Here is a 15,694-nt window from a genome sequence, read left to right on the forward strand (position 1 = left end):
TCCCTTTTCTGCAGCCATGTGGTTACTTTTAATTACCTCCAACTCTCCCATCCCTGGTTTCTGTATGCACCCATCATTAATTTCAATAATGGATCACTCAGTCTTGAACAAGAATATTATTGGTACAACCAGCTCAACTTCAGAGCAGACTTGTAAACCATATAAAACCATCAGATTTGACTGATAAAACTACTTCAGATATGAAGTAGTTTTACATATAAAACTACTTCAGAGTTTTATATGTTTATAAAACATATAAACATATAAAACTCTGAAGTAGAAAAGAAGCGGCCATGTAAACGTGATGAAACCTTTGCAGCTCAGACAGTGATGTCCTAGCCTAAGTAAGCAAATCCTCTTCATCTAACATTTGTTTTCTATCAACATAACTAAATATCACCATGCAAATCTGCTGTATAGAGGTGGCTGTAGTGCCAAGCAAAAATAGCTTTGCTTTGTATTTACCTAAAGGGCTTTTTATAACAGTACTAAAGGAGGAGATCCACCATAAAGTTAGTAAACTGGTCCAGTAAATGCCCCATGTTCCGCAAAGTCTCTAAAGCCCGCATATGAACGTGAGCCAGCTGGTACCAAACCAAGAAAGCTACACGTGAAACTAGTCTTTAGAAGTGCCTTCCCATTTACCTGTGCTTGGCGTGTCCTGTAAGAGTGACTCCATAATGCAGTGGTTTACATATTTGCCCAACAAGCCAAAGGTCTACAGTTCAACCCTGGGAGGAGACACTGTGGCGCCGCCTTGTGAATAAGTAAAAAGCTGAAAAGCTTCCAAAGTGGTGCACCAGAGTACTAACAGAGAGTAGAAATAGATCATGTTTCTCCCATACTCCTTGGTGTCATTCACTGACTTCCTGTAAGATCAAGAGCTGAATTTAAAATGCTTCTCCAAACACATAAAATCGTGAATGATCAGACGCCACCAAACCTTAAAGATCTGATAGTACCCTGTTGATGCTTAGAGTGCAGGGTTACTTTTTGTTCCCAGAGTTTTCAAAAGTTGAATTTTTCTTTTATATGAAACCAGCTCTTTTTTTTCTTGGTTGGCGGAAACCTTCACAGCTTTTAAGATTATGCTTTACACTTTCTTTGATATCTCTTAGTTATGCTGCTGTAGAGTGTCTGTCACTAACTTTGTATTTTCTCTATCCAGTAGTTTGTGCTATGTCATGTTTGTTGGTTTTGTCTTCTTCTTCTTTTCCTCTCTTCTCTTTCCCCTCACCACAAATTACTGTGGCAGATGGCCACTCTCTCTTAGCATATATATCCTAGAGGTTTCTTTCAGTTAAAAGGGGACTTCCCCGCCCCTCTGTCACTACATGCTCGCCTTTATGGGATTCAACATGTTACATTTACAAAATTAGCTTCATGACTTTAATCATCCAAGGTCAAGAGTATCAAATTCTTGCCTAATTTTGATTTTACATTTATATTTCACAAAATCACACAAAAACTGTCGATCCTGGCTCATTTGACCCAGCGTTTTGAGTTTTAATATATTTTTGTGCTGTCAGCGTTAATCTCGTTAAAATGACGTTAACGCTGGATGGCGCTAACGCATTAACAAGCTAAACGAGCTAACCACGCTGTGCAGCCCCAGTGTAACAGAGTCATAAATCACATTGTTATAATTACACAAAATGTGTTCTAAACCCCCAAACTGCTCCTTTTATACCTGACTTTTAGGACCTCCAAGCCTGTAGTTGTGTTCATTATCAGTTAGAGCCCCTCCTCATTCTTTTCTTCTTCTTCTTTGGTGCAATACTATAAATACAGTGTACCCCTTTTGCCTCTCCCCTTTTTCTACAATTCCCCTGTGGGAGAGGTGGGTGTCATTTCTTTCCAACACCTTAAAAACACACATAATTCATATTTAGCCACCCTGATGTTTATGATTGCGATGTTAGTTCAGTTATTGTCATTATTAAGCCTGTTTTTGTAAGATGTGATAAGTGTGTAGTATGTGTGTATCATAAATGTGTTTTAGGCGCCATAAATGAAATATACTCCTTGCTAGCTTGGGAGCTGTGGTGGGTTGAGCTAACCCTCTTCCCCACTGTTTGTATTTGGTCTAGGAGCTGGAGTGGGCAAATTATTTACTTGGAGGTCTTTCTTTCTTTTACCTTTTTTATCAGGTATGTCGGATTTCATGTTGTTGTTTTTGTTTTATCTTATGTCAAATATGTTACGTGTAAATGCATATTTTATGTTTAATGTAAAAATAAATGCCAGCCCCTTTTTCTACAATTCCCCTGTGGGAGAGGAGCTGGAGTGGGCAAATTATTTACTTGGAGGTCTTTCTTTCTTTTACCTTTTTTATCAGACACAACGCAGAATCACACCGGTTACACCAGCACAGGGTGATCCACATTAACTCGCTAACGGAGATTTGCTGCGTCATTTTAACAAGATTAATGCTGCCGGCACTAATTTTGATGTTTATGGTTTATGTTGAAGTTCATTAGCTTATCTGAGTTCATTTCTATTTTTGCCTATGTTGCTCTGTTATAGTTCGTTGTTTATTAGATTCCTCTTGCGTCTTCACCCCTGTGTTTAAGTCTCCCTTGACCTTCATGTGTTTCACGTCTGCGTGTCTTACGTTGTCAAGCTCGTGTTGTCATGTCTGCGTCTCATGATGTTTCCTGTTTTATTTTGAAGAGGCCTGGTGTCCCATGTTCATTGTGTTTAGTTTCACTTCCCCTGTGGCATCATTATGTTCATTCTAATCAGCTGTTTCCACTTCCCCTCATCACCTCCTGTGATTACAGTTAAAACCTCATTCCGTTGTGAGGTTCTCTGGTGAGTTCTCGTCATGTTTCCAGGTTTTTCCATGTTCAGGGTTTATCACATTCGAGGTTTTGTTCGTTGTCTATTGTGTTTAGCATTTAGTTTTTCCTAGTTTAGTTCATAGTTGGTTTCACCTCAGTGTGCATCTTCCTTTTGTTTTGTACCTTTTCCCAGCCACAAATAAACAGTTCACCTTTTGTTAAGTTATAGTTTCGTTCCAAGTGTCTGCATTTTGGGTCCTCTTCCTCCCTCCACGCAGTCTGCCAGTGCAAATCATGACAAAAACCATCTAGTCGGAGTAGGAAAGTTTGTATTAGTTTAGTTTTTTAATGTGAAACCTCAAACATGTTTTAAAAAATAATTTCCAAAGGCTGAAATGCAAATATAAACTGTAAAATCCAAAAAGGTACGTTGAAACTTTGCAAAACAACAATAGTTATATACAACTATTTACATTAACGTAGAGGAAATGTCTCAGGTGTTTTTGTACTCTATTCAGGATGTATCACAACTACTGTTGTCTAACTGGAGAAATACGGCACTGAACATGACAGCAATATTGAAGAAAAAGCATTAAAGCAGTATTAATTTACTTGGTCTTTCAACACAAGTTGAAATCTACACTTTCGGCACAAGTTGAAACAGAGACTTCACGATGCTGCAGTCTGCTGCTACGTCGTCTTAAATTGGTCACGGTGCATTTCCTGACAGCGGGTGGGAGCGATTGGGCTCATAAACTCACCAGGAGAGTATTTAGCATAAGAAGGTCCAGGGGGCTGTTTTCCTGGTGGCCATTAGAAAGGATGCAGTTTTAACACATTTAAACCTGAAGCTGTGTATATGTTTTATATGTAGTCATGGGTCAAAAAGATTGAGGACTGCTTAGAAAATGGCTGTGATCATACTTTTCTGAAAGCTTGTTGAGTTTCAGAGCAGTGCTACTTTGTTTTCAGTCTCAGTGGCCTGAACAATAGTCCAGTAAGCAGCCCTGCATCTATGGATGAGGATGTTTGGGATTAAACAGTGCGTTTCCTCCCTCTTAACATTCCTGCATGCCCACTGCTGAGGAACATTACAGCCCCAGTGCCAATCACATGAGCTTTTCAGCCAAAACTGTGGACGACGTCTTCCAACAAAATTAATAAATAAATAAGAAATGACAATAGCATTACACAGAAAGTTTCCAGACTCAAATTCCAGTATCACATTGCCAGTCCTAAAATAACTTGTTACAGCTTTAATGCTGAGGACTTATCAGGCTCAGTGATAATGTGTGATAATGTTTCAAGCAGTGTAAATACAAACACTGGCACGGTGATGTTCTTGCACTTACTTTACTGCAAGCTGCAGTAGCATGACTGGTAATGTTTTCACCTTTTGAGTTTGCCTGTCAGTGTTTTCGAGTGTGTTTGTCATGGGAAAATGTGCCTTGAAGGCAGTTACACCTTTGGTGGTTGAAGCATCACAAGCCTGTCGGCCACGACTCAGTCAGCTTTCTCATTGTAACATTAAGCTTCTAAATCTGTTGAAATGTAGGCTGATTCTCAAAAGGCACCAGGCCAGAACTGACTCTACACAGGCACCGTGTTAGAGAAACCATGTAGTCATGTGGCGGGAAATATAGCAAGTGCAGTCTGATGAAGTTTTCCTACAGCCCGTCTTCCTCTTCATAGACTTTTTAATGAACTCGCATGAGTTACTTTTAGCTGGCATCTACTTTCCATGATCGAGAACTCACTGGTGTTGCAGCTGGCGTGATTCTGTCACGTGATTGTCTAGTTAATTATTTTTGTCAAATAGATGATGACAAGGACAAGGGGTAGCAATATTCAGATTTCCTAGATTTATGATTCATTTCTAGGTAATAAAAAAGTTCATGTACACTTGTCATACTGCCGGGCAATCTGGTTTCTGCTAATTGGACCTCCTCCCCTGCTAACTTAGACTGCATGTGGGAAGGAGCTCCTCCTGTGAGTAAATCACACCTTATTGGTAAGATCATGCCATGCACTTATTTTTTTTGGCTGCTTTTGTCAAATAAAACAAAGTTGCATTCATTAGTATGGCCTTCTATAGTGGAACGGAAGAGGTTTTTTCAGTTTCATCCTCTCAAAAGCACAAATGCCTCTACATATGGTTAATATGCTAATGGGCTGCTTTCGGCCAAATGTATGTTTTCATCTGTATTCATCAGCTGATGTAAAGACAGGTAGTTGTTAATGGAGCAGGGAGTGGGGTTTACTACGTTTGAAGCAGAACTCATCTATATTTAATCCTGTAAATGATCATTTAGAGGCACTTTCAGAGGAATCCGATGCCTAATTCCAAAGAGAAACTTTCACAGAGACAAAGCACATAATCAATCTGAGACGTAATTATCAGCCACTCTCCATCTGTGTTCTTTTTAAGCCATGTCTCCTTCCGCATGTTCCATGCTATAAAGCTGGCTTTAATTATTTATCATTTTCTGTTTGTACACCCGCACGTCCACACGCCCAACACCCCACCCTCGTGTTTGTATCCGGAAATTGCGGTCAGGGTGGTTAAGGTGAAGCAGGCTGTGATCTAATGGGGAGAAAGGGAGGAGAAGGAGCCGACTATCAGCAGTAAAGAGTCAGAGTGGATGCATCTACTTAATGGCTTTTTGTGGTCCTGCTGTAATATTATCCAATTTAACCAGTCATCCAATCAGATCCTGGAATTTTTTTTCTTAGCTTTTCCAGCGCAGTTTTTCTCCTTTATACAATACTTTCATTCTACAACTTGGAAAAACATAAAATGTCTTTCTCTTCATACAAATAATCTTTTTCTACATCGTTCTGACGTAGATCCTGCCCTTTTTCATTAAATTCAACTGAAACGTGATTGATTCAAAGGCATTTTATTAAAAATCTGCGTTACATTTTTTTAATGACAAACCTTTCCTACACTGAGCACCAACCTCCTGAGCATCTTTACTCATAGCACCCTCTAGAGATTTTTCAACACCACTGCAACTGTGTGTAAACTAATAGGTCACAGCGTGGTTTAGAGTTAAAGCGAATTTCCTGAGCTGTAATATCATGACTGCGCTCGTATTACAGAGGCGTTTGGCTCCTATTGGATTAGACCGTTGTCACTTCCTACATTTCCACTTGCTTGAAGACGCAGCTGATGTTGCCACATCTCTGTGCTGACACTGCTCTGACTGAAGCTTCCCACATGAGTCAGTCTCCACCTACAACTCACTGATAATTACATCTATGACTAAGCAGTGCGTGTTGCCACATCTGTCTGATGCAGAAAATAATATATGATGTACATGACAGTATTTTAATACAGGCTAATGTCTGTACTGTTCTAAAAATGTAATGTTCTGGACAACAACATTTTATTAGACATTTCTATAACAAATTCAAAGACAGTCCAAACTGAAAATTTAGTCGATTTAGTTACATTTCATTGTATATGCTTAAAACGGAGTTGTTCTTTATTTTGTTATCACTTTTCCGTGTCACATGGCAAGCTTATCTTCATCATGGCAATATTTGTTTTTCCCTAACAAAAGGCATGTAGTGTTGAGACCCTCGCAGTTTCCCCCAAAACAGAGCTACCTCAGTTTGTATCCATTTGAGCTCAGATTTCAAATTTGTACAATGAGTGTTTATTCAGTAATTCAAAACTATTCCTGGGGCAATAATTCATTACTAAATTGCCAATTATGGCCACATAAATACCAAAATAAATGAAGTTAATGGTGTGCAACTTTATATTTTCACTGAATAGACACTAGCTACGTAGTGTCTATTTGATTGTTTGACTAATTTAGGATTCAAAGTAAGACATGTCAGCAAAAACCATCGAAACACATTTTTACAGTAAATCAAAAACTAAAAGGTAAAAATTCTGGGATAATAAAGAGCGACGAAGGCTGCTACATGGATCACATTTGCATCTTGTACGAGACACAAACCTTTTAAAGATAAAAGGCTTGAGGACATCAACAAGCTCTTTAAGAGCAAGGGACTACTCACTAGGAGACACTCTTTTAATAAACCCCTCCCGCTTTCAGCGGCTTTGAAACGGGCACCAGCTGTGTTTACTCCACTTTTACACAACCAGCAGCTAGATTGGTCAGGTTTAGGGCAAAAGAAAAACTTTCTCCACCTTATTACAAAGAGACATCAGCACACACAGTTACATAACCTTTATTTATATTAGCAACCCTCTTGGGAGAAGTATGTTGAGGAAAGAGAGTGCTTCTTTGTGTGAAAATGAAAGGAATCTGCCAGAATACCCAGCAAACATTTGGAAATTGAGTAACAGCTGGCTGAGCGTTCATTCAGTGCTGGTTGAAAACTGTGAAATTTCTGTGATGTCATCCCGTCGTCACTTAAATGTTGTCTGGATGTTTTATGTTGTTTGGGAATTTATAGCAAGAGGTTGCATTACTCTGTTCCTCTGATTTAAAATGTTCTGGTATAATTTACAAATCTGTTGCCCTATCAGTGATGGGCAGGTCATGTTGTCCCAGATGCTGTAAAACAGACCCGATCCACGATACTACCACCACCATGTTTCACACCTGAAATAAGAATCTGATGCTAAAATAAAGCATTTTTCCAAATCTCTCATTCTACCCGAAGCAAAAGTTCTATTTTGGTCTCATCTGTCCACAAACTATTGTTCCAACAGCTTCTGGCTTCTCCAAATGATCTTTAGCAAATTGCTGACAGACGGGGGAGTTCTCTTTTGAAAATGAAGTGAATGTCGCCTTGCAATTGTGCCAAGAATACCATTGTTTAGTGTTTACCCGATCACTGGCTCATGGGCGTTAATTGCTAAGAATTGTTCCTAGGCTCTTACACATCTCATTCCTCAAGAGATTTTCATTGGTTGACTGTTCTTGAATTTCCTTGATTTGTAAACAGTCTGACTAACTGTTCATAAGATGATTGCAAACTAATTTTCCCGAGGTCATCCAGAAATTCCATTGTGTAAAATGTGAATAAGAGAATGCAACAATTGGCATAAACCTATGCTTGAGCAGAGATCCATCAATCTGCAAAAAAAAAAAAAACTGCATCTACAAACTGTAGGAAAAAAATCCAAATAGAGTTCCTCAACTTTAAATTGGGAAGACTTTCAACAGTATAATGTGAAGAAATCTCTATGAGCAAGAGACAAGGCTGACAATCAATATTAGGTGCATGTAGTGTTCAGGCCCTCAGGCTGCACTGCACTAAAAAAAAAAAACATGATTGCATCATAGAAATCACTGCAAGCGGTCATGAACACAGTAAACCATGCCATCCACAAATACAAGTTAAAGCTCTACGATGCATAAAAAGAAGCCACGTGTGACCCTGAGACACTGTTGTCTTGTATGAATTGTATGAACTATTTTCATCTAGTTCTAGAAAATCTCAAAGTGAACGAAAACGTTTTCACATGGCAATAACTGTTCTTATTAGACTGCTTTTTAAATCCATATGTCTCCTGGACGCATAAGCTCCACGTGTGCAGTAGATCAACATGAGATGTATTATTCTTTTCCTAGAGTCTGACTGCCTTCATGATCTGTAGCACATGTGTTTAAAATGAATTAGGACAGCAGTGTGCCGCTTCACACAGCATCTCTTCTGTTGTTCAGTTTGTTTTGTTTTTTTTACCTTTTTCACCTTCATTTCACATTTTTTAACCATTTACTTTGCTGTTTCTCTTCTGCTATTTTTGAAAATTGTTCTATAAATAAGCGCTATTGTTATCGTAGAGGTGAAAACACTGGCGGTTTGAGAGTTTTCAGACGTCGGCCTAATCATGTGTTGTTGTGAACTGCTGATGGCTATTTAAAGAACTCCTGCTCCGGCGTAACCCGGCTCTCTGTCTGATGACGATAAAGGCTCCATGTTGCTGTGGAAACAGCTCATCAACCAAGGCCACGTGTGGTTGGCATCCATCAGACGATGCATCTTTGCGTCAAGCCCACCCCACCTGCTTCACAAACATAATTTAATCATTGCAACAAAGAAAAAAAACACATACCCGGGCCAGTCAGGCTTCTCCGTGTTTTTCAGCAGAGAGAGGCAGAGAAAATGAACAGATGTCTCCTGCAACCACTACATTGTTTGTGATGTTCCACCATTCGGCTCCTGTTTGTTAGGCGACCCCCACTGAGCTGACTGTTTGGATAAAGTTTAATGGAGGATTCCCTGTGTCTAAAACAAGCAGTTTCACTCCTGCCCTACAGTGTGATGCAATGAAAAGCAGTGTTATCCGATTATGGCAGATCGGTAAGTCGGCGTTCAGAAATCAATATGTCACCCGTGCCTCTCATCTCAGTATGCAGCAGGGTGTCCCCTACTGTGTCTTACTCCTCTGAGAAGGGAAATGGATTTGTGTGAGAGACAGTGAAGCGACTGATTGAATAAATGAAAGTGTAAAATAGGGTTTGTCCTCAACTTCCTGCAGTCCGTCTCCCTTCCTGTCGGTGTGAAGCACGAGCCATCAGTGTGTGGCATGGGGTGTGTTTGCTCCATTCCACCCTAAACTCCCCACTGATGTGATCGTGCCTCAAAACAATACCCTGTTGTTTGCCCACACAGGGGGTCGTGCCTGCCGTTGCACATCATTCCAAACTGATAGGCCAGAAAGTCACTGGAAGTCTCATCACGAGAATGCCCACAGGCAGCTGCTGGGAAAAGGAGTGGTGTTGGCGACGGTAAGGGGGCGGTTATTACTCATTTTAATGTGCTAGCCACATCTGAGAGAATATGAATTAAATGATCCTGTGTTATTTTCTGACACACTCCAGTAATTAGAGGAGTAAAAGTGGATTCAGCTGTAGACTGCTCAGGGAGATATGGCTGTGAAATTTATCTTCAATACATTGCCTGTTAGGTCGATCATTGCCGCCGCTTCTGTGCGAGGACAGGGATCAATAGCAGAAACTAAGGCACGGATGACTGGCAGAGGTGAAGAGAAGCTTTTGAATCGATAGGACAGTCACTCAGCTTCAAACCATCCCTGCTGTGTGACTGACAAATTCAGTGTACACTGTAGTGTGTGTACTTGCACTTCTGTTGATACAGCAAAAGTTGACTCATAACAGTGAGTCTTTTTCCACTGAGAGGCTCAAAGGGAGTTATCACAGAGTTACTCAGATGTGGTCCACCTACCCATATTTTCTGACATTAGATTAGTGGATTCACTCCTGCAGTCATCACATCGCTGAGGGTAAAACCACATGTCTTTAACTTGAGTTCATGTACGTGTATCCTGTATTTTTATTCCTCATCAGCAGATTAGAATACATGTCAACTTTTTAACTGGCCTTTCCCACCAGCAGATGGCAGCATGACCACTTCACTGCACCCAACACTCAGAGGTATTTTTCTGCCGTGCTAACAGTCACCTTAAATGTCCTCTTATTGAGGCGTTGGAGTTTTATTATTATTTATTTATTTATCTGGTTAAAAAGAAAAAAAGGTGTTGCTTCTAATATATTAGACGTTAGTGTTGCTGTTGCCCATGCCCAAACTTTCACACACAGCAAATGTGACTTTATCTTTATCACACCTTTCAAAACACGAGTCGCAAACTGCTTTACAAGCAGAGAAAACGACACATTTATAAGGCTTTATCACAATCGAAAGCAAAGAAGAACTCAAGTAGTCCTGCAAGTAGACATTTTTATGTTAGTGACATAATTTTATTCTCATGTGGGAAGTGCTCTGATTCTTTGTGTTATCATGAATTCTTTACCATACCGTTGCGTATCTGCAGTGTTTTAAAATAGTTTCCTATTTATCTCTGACTTTCTTGTCACTACAAGCCTGTCAGCATCCAGCTTGTAGTCACCCTGGGTAGTTTAAATGAACCGGCCCTTTAAATAGCCCAGAAAAGGAGATAGTAGTGTTTATTTCAGAGGAAATGACTCTCCTCTTGTAATATTTAGTGAGGGCACAGTAATGAGACCATAATCACTCCTGCAAATACTGACTTTGAATTTAAAGGGGTGGGAACCTAAAAACGACTATTGTTGGCAAGTAATATAGTTTTGACCTGATCACATCACACCTGTGATGTAACTTCAGTAACGAACAATCAAGAGAACCATCGTGTAACAAGTGATTTCACTGCAAAACCTGGCTGTCTGATGTGGCCTTGACAGATCCTGTTTGTGTCACAACTAATTGGTAGCTTTGAATAAGTTACAGCTGTTGTGCCAAATACGAACACCATAAGCAACTTGTTACCTGTATTTTTTTTAAAGTACTGAAGATATTAAATGTGTTATGAGTCATTCTCAGTGGCAGGTGGCTTGCACTGTATAATAAGCTACCCCATGGTTTTACTGGAGATTTTTTTTAATTTGTACAATACAATGCAAGAGATTAGAAGACTGATTGGAACAGTGCACTGCCAATATTGTTTGCAGCTTGAAGAATAATAAGTAGATATGCATTTCCTTGAAGCACAATTTTATATGTCCTGGCCAGTAACAGCAAATTGCACTAAACTGACTGTCAGCCAGGCACCTCCTTACTGCACCCACACCCCATCCCACTGTTTTATCTACTGTTATGGGATTCTTTCCAAAAAAAGAAGAGGATATCTATCTATCTATCGATCGATACTGTTAGGGTGCCTGGGTCGTTGACCCGGAGTTTTGATTTTTGATTTTGCCATTATTTGTTTCTAGTCTTTTGGTTTCTTTGTTAATGTTCTGCTCTCTGGTTTCTGTCTGTGTTCTTTAGTTGCTCTGTCTCCCCTGTCTGCTTTATCCCCTTGTTAAGTCCGCGTCTCTGTGCCTTTTGTTTCCTGTTTTACTTTGAAGTCCATGTCTCAGGTTATTGTATCAGGTTTTGCTTCCTTTGTCTCGTCAGCCCTGATTTGCCCCAGCTGTGTTTCCCTCCTGTTTCCCGTTCCCTGATTGCTGCTGACGGCTCTGGTGAGTCCGGTCATCCACCACCTGCGGCTTCCATGCCCTCGACTGGTCCTGCCCCGCGGCCGGCCTCCGGACCTCCTTCGCCTGCAGCGCCGCGGTTGCTTTTCACACTGTCGGCCTCCTGAGCTGAAATGTTTTGGACTGTTGTGCAGTCATCCTCCGGGCCGGCACCCTGAATTTTTTTAATTTTTTTTTGGAACTGTTTTCCTGGCCGCCTCCGCCTTTTGTTTCCTGTTTTACTTTGAAGTCCATGTCCTGGTGACCAGTGATGGACATTAGACCAACTGTAAAAATTGGTCTTTGTCCCTCCTTCAAGGCCAACTGGGTCCACTGGAGACTGTTGACTGACGCTCAACCGAGCGTGGTGACACTTTCTCTCAGCTGAACACAGGATACACACACACACACACACACACACGCGCGCGCGCACACGCACGAAGCACGTACACTGATACGCCCTCACTATCACCCTCCCTACCCCGGATCCAACGCCTCCTCACATGCTTACCTCCCATCCGATGTGGACACCGGATCAGCTGGAGGCGCAATCGAAGATTGCAGCGGTCCCAGATCAGCTGTACACACTGGAATACTCTCCCATGTTGCTTGTCTGTGTTTTATTGTGTTGATATTGTGTTGCATTCCTGTATTATCCTTTGTGTTACACATTTCGATGTTGTTGTTTTTTCCCCTTGCTACCTAGCCTGACCTGTCTCCCCAATGTGATGTTTGTGTATTGTATGTACGGTCGGCGAGGTCTGTCATCTCGGTTGTGGGCAACTGCAACTGACAAATAAAGGCTATCTCATCATCTCTCATCATCATCATGTCTCAGTTTACTGTATCATGTTTTGCTTCCTTTGTCTCGTCAGCCCTGATTTGCCCCAGCTGTTTCCCTCCTGTTTCCCATTCCCTGATTGCTCCCTCTGTGTATTTAAGCCCTGTGTTTTTGTTTGTCTATGTTGCGATCTCCATCATGCTGTGTAGCTCTTCCTGCATCTCCCTGTGTGTGTGTGTTTTGTTAGATTTTGCCCAGTTTAGTGTTACGACCCGGCTCAAAAGCCGCAACATAAAAAAGGAGACAAATACCAGAGTGTAGGTGAAAAGAGGTTTTATCTTAAAATGGACTATCAGGTTGGCTAAAATGGCTGGTGATACCAAGGCAAAGACTAGTGAGCTCCCTGGGAAGCTTGCCTCAGGTATGCTTTTATCCACACCTGATTAGGTGTGGCCAATTAGCACCAGCTGAACACACTGAGCAGATTAGAGGCTGCAGAGGGACGTAACATTAGGTTTTGTATGGTTTTTCTGTTCAGTAATAAACCTGTTTTTGAGTTTTGTCTCCGGAGTCTGCACTGTGGGACCTCCATACCTGCACACAGCCTACACATGACAAATACTGCAGTACGCGTGCAAAGTATAGTGTTCGTTTATGTGACCACTTATGAAGGGTCGTTCCTTTTCTCAAAAATAAAATGAGTTGGAAATTGTGCTGATGATGGCTCTTTGACCAAAACATTATCTTATACAGCGGTTTTTCACAGTGCTGTTAAAAAGTATTTACTCCGTTCCTCCTTCTTTTTTTTTATTTACATATTTTTCACTCTTCTGTGCAGAATAGTTTTAATTCAGCAACAATGGAGGGTTTTTCGAGCATTGAACGCTTCTTTAAGGTCTTGTCAAAGCATCTCAGTGGGATCTAAGTCCAGACTTCATTTTTCTTGCTTTATCATTTTTCAGGTGGAGAGCAGAATTCATGGCTCCATCAATTACAGCAAGTTGTGCTGAAGCGCCAAAGCAGCTCCAGACCATCACAGACCAGGTCCTCTTGGAGTAATTTAGGTTCTCTGGCCACTCCTGGGAAGGTTCACCACTGTCCCAAGCTTTCTCCATTTGTGGATAATGGCTCTCACTTCGCTGGAGTCCTAAAGTCTCAGAAACGGCTTTATAATGCTTTCCATGACTCTGTTAACATCTGCTGTTGAGTTTCTTTAGATTGCAGCATGATAAGTTGCTTCTTTTAGCCTACTTCACTTTGTCAGACAGGTTCTATTTTGTGATTTCATTATTCAGCAGGTCTGGCAGTAGTCAAACCTGGATGTGTTTATTGAAACAGAAATCAGCTTTCCAATAAATTACTTTTTCCACACAGGGTCAGGTAGGTTTGAAAAGCTGTTTTCCCTTAAGAAATGGAAGAGTCATTTAACATCTGGGGTTACTACTACAAGGGTTATCTTTGTTAATATTAGAATTTAAGCAACAACCTAATAAATTAGGAAGGTGGTAATTGCTTTTTCACAGCACTGTATATTTGAGCTTTTTGACCCTGTGCATCATGATTTATGCCATCTACAATCACGGTAAAGCAGTCTGTCGATTAAAGTGTTGATGTCATCATCAGGATGAAACATCAGACATGTAACATATTGCTTTGGCAGGATCCCAACACGAGCATGGCATTGCGTGAGTATCATCATATTGTCGTTGGTAATGTCACAACCAAAGACAAAAAGCTGATGAATTATTTTTTTCTCCATCCCTCTGAGGTCACATCTCAAGGGAAAAAAGGGAGTTTAAAGTCTTTGTCTGGCCAACAGCGTGTGTTGATTTGGCTGCCAGCCTGCTTGTCGACTATGTTTTTCATGCTTCAGCGGAGCGTGAGAGGAACACGCATTCTCCTCATTGGAGGAGCTCACTCGCAAACTCGCCCTCTATCTCCCACACAGACATCTAGACACACACACAGAAGTCGGCGCTGCCCTGTCAAATTCACACCGCTGCGCAGTGAGACCACTGATTCTTATACTCCACACACACTTTGTTGCTTGGGCAGTGCTTGATTTTTATAATCCACCCCAGGCTGTAATGACTTCGTGATAAGCAGGACTAACTTGTGTAAGCAGTATGGATTGCCCTGTGGAAGCAATTTAGACACCGCAGTGCCTCAATGCCCCATCCCTGCCAACTAATGTGGTGGATGCCAGTTTGAGTGCCAAGACTGAATGATTGGCAATGAATAATCACCTTTGCCTGCAGGTAGTGTCATCTAAAATTATCTCAATAAGTGTCCCACTGAAGACTGCTGAGGTCTTTTTAAACTCTGAGAAATGGTATCCTGGGCAGGAGCACAGAAAAGTTAAAGAAGCAGGTGACAGGTGATGTTCTGTAACAGTTCAAAGTTACTTATCACTATTTAATATCCAATCCAGGCTGCAAAACCACTTCTTGTGGCTATTGTTGGTACTCAGTGGCAACAGTTTATTAAAACACTTGTTAACTTGGTGAGAAGTTGTGTGTTTGTAGATAGTTGGGCTGCTTGACAACCCTTAAATGTTGAGTTGCTTCAATTTGCATCAGAATTTGTCGTGTTCAAATCTGATCACACAGACATGATGCATGATTTTTTTTTTCATTCAGTTATGCTTAAATTTCATCTTGTTCATCTCCAATATCAATTGCGAGCCCTGCTTATAAGTAATTCACAATGCACTCTTTAATCCATGAACAAAATGGGATAATTCCATGTTATTTTAATCTTTTGCTTTTTGCAAACATGCAACGGGTAAAAGATTCAGTGAGTTCACTGATAAACAGCGAAAACATAAAGGATGGCAGATGGATCCTCTACGGCCTTCCCGTTGTGGGATTCTGAAACACTTCCGGTGTTCCTGATATTTTGATTGCTTGCTGGAAATCCTGCTGGGACTGACCACTGGGACTACTGCACCTGCACTGCTCTCTGGGTCAAATACAATTTGATATTGGAAATGAGGACAAAATATCAGGGAGCCAAATCTGGCGAGCAGGGCAGGCAGTGAGTGATGAATGTACTGGTGTGGATGAAGAAAACTGAGTTTACCATGAGCTGTGTACCTCTGCACAGTGGGATCCACCACAAGGCAGTTTGTTTCCAGTGAGAATTGAGGCCCTGGTGCTGGTGGACAAATTCATGTTTATTTGGTT

General features: G+C 41.0%; 1 long non-coding RNA gene across 1 annotated transcript; it reads left to right on the forward strand.

The window, feature by feature from the left end:
• The first annotated feature begins 1,809 nt into the window (after positions 1-1,809).
• Positions 1,810-2,298, forward strand: LOC145421394 (uncharacterized). The gene is made up of 2 exons (XR_013902739.1): positions 1,810-1,840; positions 2,091-2,298. It is a non-coding gene; the product is annotated as an uncharacterized LOC145421394 (long non-coding RNA).
• The last annotated feature ends 13,396 nt before the right edge of the window (positions 2,299-15,694 follow it).

The sequence above is a fragment of the Astatotilapia calliptera genome, chromosome 17, assembly GCF_964374335.1.
Source record: "Astatotilapia calliptera chromosome 17, fAstCal68.1, whole genome shotgun sequence".
Lineage (NCBI taxonomy): Eukaryota > Metazoa > Chordata > Actinopteri > Cichliformes > Cichlidae > Astatotilapia > Astatotilapia calliptera.